Below are 5860 nucleotides of genomic sequence, written 5' to 3'. Positions count from 1 at the left end.
TAGTAAACTATTTCACAGAGAATCAGTCTTGAGGTAAACTGAGTGATCTGATTAAGAATGATCATACATGGCACATTAATCTCAATTTTAAAATACAATATAGTTTGCGGTACCTAGGTGGCTCAGTTGGTTAAGTGTCTGGCCCTTGATTTCAGCTCAGGTCGTGGTCCCAGGTTGTGAGATCGAGCCTGACTCGGGCTCCATGCCCACCTCAGCCTCCACACTTAGGCACAAGATAAAATCTTTTTAAAAATGCAAAATAGTTAATACTTACAAACTATATTCAATAGAGTTAATTTATTTTTGAAGATGTTGAAGAAGCCGAAAGACCTTGCCAGCCCTTGGTTGGGGATGTCTCAAAAAGACTCAAGAGATAGGGGCACCTGGGTGGCTCAGTGGGTTAAGCCTCTGCCTTCAGCTCAGGTCATGATCCCAGGGTCCTGGGATCAAGTCCCACATCAGGCTCTCTGCTCCTCCGGGAGCCTGCTTCCTCTTCTCTCTCTGCCTGCCTCTCTGCCTACTTGTGAGCTCTGTCTGTCAAATAAATAAATAAAATCTTAAAAAAAAAAAAAAAGACTCAAGAGATAGAGCTAAATGTGCAATTGGCCCTGGGACATGTCCTGGAAACCACTTTTAAAAAATAAATCTCTAGAGGATTTTCCAGCTGACCTTGGCTGCTGAGAGCTGGGACAGCATGCTGTTCATGGTCTAGGTTCCAGGTTTCTGTCTGGGTCCTGCCCAGGTATAACTATGGTGAAAGGAAGGAGATGTTGGGCATGCTGGCCCACCACAGCTATATACATCAGCCCTATCTCAGCCCAGAATGAACTCTATGTCCGGCCCCGCCAGCCTCCTCGAGGACATTGACAAGAAGCTCTTGGTCCTGATTTAAGGTGGAAGGATGCTTATCCATTTTATAAGAAGCATTGATCAGCTTGCTAATTTAGTGTTACATCAGACTGTGGAGCCCATTCATGTGAGCAAAAAATACAGTGATATATCTCCAGGGATTTTTGTGGTCAGAGGAGAAAATGTGGTCCTTCTAGGAGATATAGTCTTGGAAAGGAGAGTGACACACTCCACCAGCAAGTGTCTGATGATGAAATCCTAGAAGAATAAAGGGTAGAACAGCAGACCAAGCTAGAAGCTGAGAACTGGAAGTTCAAGTTCTGGAGGATCGGGGTCCCTCCATTCATCAAGCAGACACCATTGATGAAGATTAGGTCAGTTTCTCAGAGGCTACTGCTCTTCGAGAGTAGGGGCTGTCACTGAACAAAAGTGACATCCTGGTCATTTCACACATTTGGCTAGGGACTGTAATGTTTTGAAAAGTCATTTTTATTTTGAATTCTTTCACACATGTAACATGAAGAAATTACATGTCTTTTTTTTCCCCTTATTAATGGCAAAATCATTGCTCAAAAAGAACAGTGGCATAGCCTCCTTTCACACAGTGTTGTGGAGCCAGCACCTACTTTAGATTGCTCTTCTTGTCCCAAATTAGTGTTTACAGGAGACATTCTTCATTTACTTGTAAATAAAATATGAATCTCAAAACTCAAAAATGAATAAACAAACGAACAAATCAATCTCTGGAGACTTCGGCCAAGAGCAACTGTAAAAGCTAAATATATTGCATAAAATAGCTGTTAAAAGTCATCAGAGAGTAAAAGCAGATAGGACTTTAGAGGCCAAGATTCTGGAGAAAAGGGAAAGGCAGTGAGTAAAACCGAAATTTCCTTCATGCTTTCCTTTCTAGGCATTTGCCAGTTCTCAAGGGGTATCAATGAGACAGAGGAGAAACATTGGTCTAGAACTGTAGTAGCCTAGGTGGTCTGAGAAGCCAAAATTTGAAGTGCAAATCTACCGAAGCAGCCAGAACATAGGGAACTCTTATCCTGGAGAAAGAGCCTAAATAGAAATAAGCCAGGCATTCCGCATTTGATTTCCCCTCAAGGAATTTTTTCATTCCTAAGCTTTCCACATGATAGGCAAGCAGCCAAGAAACTAAGCAGTAAACAGCTTCTAAAAGGTTGAAAAACCAGTCAGAGTATGAGCAGTCTCCAAGTGCTAAGGAGAAAAAATATTGATGTTCAGGGCCCACCAAGGAGGAGAAGTTTCAGTAAATAACCTGGGTTTTTATTGAGACAGATGAAGGATTATATCCTAAGAGACGGAACAAGCCAGGCAGAGACCAGCCCTCACAAAGCCTAAAATCCAACTTCAAAATATCTCAATTCCTGACAGGATCAAGGTGTTCTGCCTATTCTGCGTGGAGAGGGGGAAAAAAATCCTCTCCAAAGGAAGGCAAAATTATTCAGAGCCTCAACAATTGTTCATTCCCAATATCCAGTGTTCAATCAAAACATGCAGCATGCTAGGAAACAAAACCAAATTTAAAAAAGAGAGACAGAGAAACTATAGAAAAACATATAGGTGATCTAGGTACTGTAGTTATCAAAGATTTGATATCAAATCTTTGATATCAAAGATAAACCTAGGATTAATATGTTCAAACAAACAGATGGATAGAAACCTGGAATCTATCTTAAAAGAAGCAAACAAAAATTCTAGGACTGAGAAATATCGTAACTAAAATTAAGGATGAATAAATAGGTAACAGGTTTAACAGCAGATTAGACACAGCAGAAAAGAGGATTAGTAAACTGGAAAATAGGTCGGTAGAAAAATAGTCAAATTGAAACAGAAGAAAAACGATTAGACACACATATCTACACAAAAAAAGAGACAGGAAAAGAAACAGAGAAAAGAGCATAAGAGACACAGTGAAAAGAACCAACATATGTGGAACTTGAATCCCAGCGGAGTGGAAATGGACCAGAATCTGTATTCAAAGAGATAAAGAGCAGAATACATAGATTCAAGTAGCACCAACAAACTCAAACACATAAAATCAAAGAAAAGAATACAAAGGCACATTATGTTAAAGCGTCAAAAACTAAAGATAAAAATAAAAATCTTAAAATGGCCAGAGGAGGAAAAAAATTCAATAGGAGCAATCATAAGACCCACTCTACACAAACAATAGAAGCCAGAAGCCAATAGAATAGAATGACAGAGCTAAAAGCCTGAGGGGAGAAAGAAGTAACTGTCAGTCTAGAATTCTATACCCACCAGAAATACCCTTAAAAAGGAAGATGAATAAAAATTTCAAGCAAATAAAAAATAAGAAAATGCATTGTCAACATACACACATTAAAAGAAATACTGAAGGAAGTTGTTCTGATGACATGATCCTACTTGGAAAAAATGTAATGCAAAAAGAAATAGAGAGCACCAGAAATGATAAACAGAAAAGCAAATCTTTAAAACAGTAAAAATAATAATGTCTTGTGGGATTTCAAATACATAGAGAAGTAAAATACATGACCAAAATAGCATAAAAGGAAGAATGGAATTGGGTAAATGGAATTAAGGTGTTGTAAGGTAGTGAAATTATTAACTGAAGAATAGATTCTGTGAATGCATATGGCATATCTTTAGCAGAGTTTGGCAAACTATTACCCACATCCAAATCCTACCCACATCCAAATCCAGCCCACGGCCTATTTTATACAGCTTGGGAACTAAGAATGGTTTTGCATTTTTAGAGACTAGTTGAAGGAGAAGGAGGGGGAAGAGGGAGTCAGAGACTATGCGTATCCCTCTACACCTAAAATATTTACTATCTGTCTCTGCCCAGAAAATAAAAAGTATGCCAACCCCTGCTCTGGGGTAATACTAAATAAATAATAAAATAATTTATAACTAACATGCTAATAGAAGAAGAAATTGTAATAATGAAAAGCACTTTATTAAAAGAAGGCAATGGAAAAAAAAGAAGAAGAACAAAAACCAGATCAAGCAAATTTAAAATAAATATTAAGACAATAAAATTAACACCAAAAAATCAGGAATTTGTTAGATGTAAGTAGACTCGATTATCCAATTAAAATTAAAAGACTGTCAGACTGGAAAAAAAACAACACAAAACAGAAAGACCCAACTATATGCTGCTTATGGCAGATGGACACATAAACGTTGAGAGTCAATATGCCACAGAAACACTAATCAAAGGAAAGCTGGCTTATCTATACTGTTATCAGACAAAGCAAGACTTTAAGGCAAGAAGTATTCCCAGAGATAAAGCAGAGCATTTCACAATAACAAAAATTCGATTCAGCAGAAAGATTTAATAACCTGAAATGTGTATGCATCTAAAAACAAAACTTAAAACATGCAGAGCCCAAACAGACAGAACTAAAAGGAAAACAAGTAAATCCAATAGCAGAGTTGAAGATTTCAAATCCATTTTCAGCAACTTACAGACTAATCAGACAATGAATCAGTAAAGATAAAGGGGACTTCAACAACATGAGAAACGAACTTGACTTTGTTGGCATAGGTAGGACGCCGAACACAGCAAGAGCAGGATGACATTATTTTGAAGTGTGCATGGGATATTTAACAAAATAAACCATATTCCAAATCATAATGCAGATTTTGATAAATTGCAAAGGGTTGAAGTTTCAACAGAGTATGTCCTCTTAGTTGAGTGAGAGAAAAAATCCTAGAGATCAATATGAAACACTTTTAAAATCCTCAAATGTTTGGAAATTACTAAATAACACTTCTAAATAACCCATGATTCAAAAACCAAATCAGAAGTTAGAAATCTTCATGGAAATTAGAAAATACTCTGAACTGGATAATAATGATGAAGCAACATGTCAAAAATTTGTAGCACAGCACTTCAGCTAGGCTTAAAGGAACAATTTACACCCTTAAATGTATATTTTAGAAAAAAAAAATAGAAAATTCGTGACCGAATGACTACCTCAAGGAGTTAGAAAAGAATACCAAAATTAAGGCAAATAAACTAGAAGGAAAGAAATGATTAAGATGTAAGCAAAAGGTGAAATAGAAAAATGATAGAAGAGAGGAAAACCAACTAAGCCCAAAATTGGTTCTTTAAAAAGACTAATAAAATTTATAAATCCCTAGAAAGATGGATCAAGGAAAAAAAGGAACACATTATTAATATCACTAATGAAAAAAGGTATCATCAGTAGAAATTCATACAATTATCAAAGAGGCAATGAGAAGATGCTCTGAGTAACTTTGTGCCAATAAATTTTATAATTTAGATGAAATGGACAAATTCTGTTTTTTAAAAAATCACAACCTGAAAGTATTGACTCTGGAAGAATTAGAAAGTCTTAATTATCCTATCTATTAAAGCTAAACATAGCATTCCCGTGACCTAGCAATTCTACTCTAATAGATATGCCTACCTAGGTGCACAAAAAGATGTGTAAAAAATGTTCATAGGGACATTATTCCTACTAGATAAAAACTAGAAACTAGAAATGTCTCTTAATAGTAGAAAAGCTAATTATATCATGGTGTAGTCATACAATGGAATATTATATACAACAGTGTAAAAACTGAACTCCTGCTACAGACAATGGATGAATTTCACAGACACTAATATTGGGTGAAAAAGTCAGATACAAAAAGATACATATAGTAGTCCCCCTTTATCTGCAGGGGATAGGTTCCAAGGCCCCCAGAGGATGCCTGAAACCATGGACAGTACCAAACCTACATATAGTATGGTTTTTTTCCCTATACATACATAATAAAAAGTTTTGTGAATGCAGTCTCTCTCTCACACACATATACACACACACAATATGAAATAGTTTATTGTATTGTACTCACCCTTCTTCTTGCGACGATTGATACAAGATGGTAAAATGACAATGTGGTAAGATGAAGTGAGGTGGGATGTAGGCGTTATGATGTAGCCTTCAGCTATTATTGACCTTCTAACACATGTCAGAAGGATTATCAGGTC

The 5860-nt window shown here is 36.6% G+C and overlaps 1 pseudogene across 1 annotated transcript; it reads left to right on the top strand.

The window, feature by feature from the left end:
* The first annotated feature begins 823 nt into the window (after nt 1–823).
* LOC308349168 (U6 snRNA-associated Sm-like protein LSm1) lies at nt 824–1223 on the top strand (annotated as a pseudogene). The gene has a single exon. The product of its transcript is annotated as a U6 snRNA-associated Sm-like protein LSm1 (transcript).
* Nucleotides 1224–5860: the final 4637 nt, after the last annotated feature.

Source organism: Martes martes, assembly GCF_963455335.1.
Source record: "Martes martes genome assembly, chromosome: 9".
NCBI classification, from domain to species: domain Eukaryota; kingdom Metazoa; phylum Chordata; class Mammalia; order Carnivora; family Mustelidae; genus Martes; species Martes martes.
The sequence above is the reverse complement of the archived record's forward strand: the minus strand, read 5'-3'. Positions and strand labels throughout refer to the sequence as shown.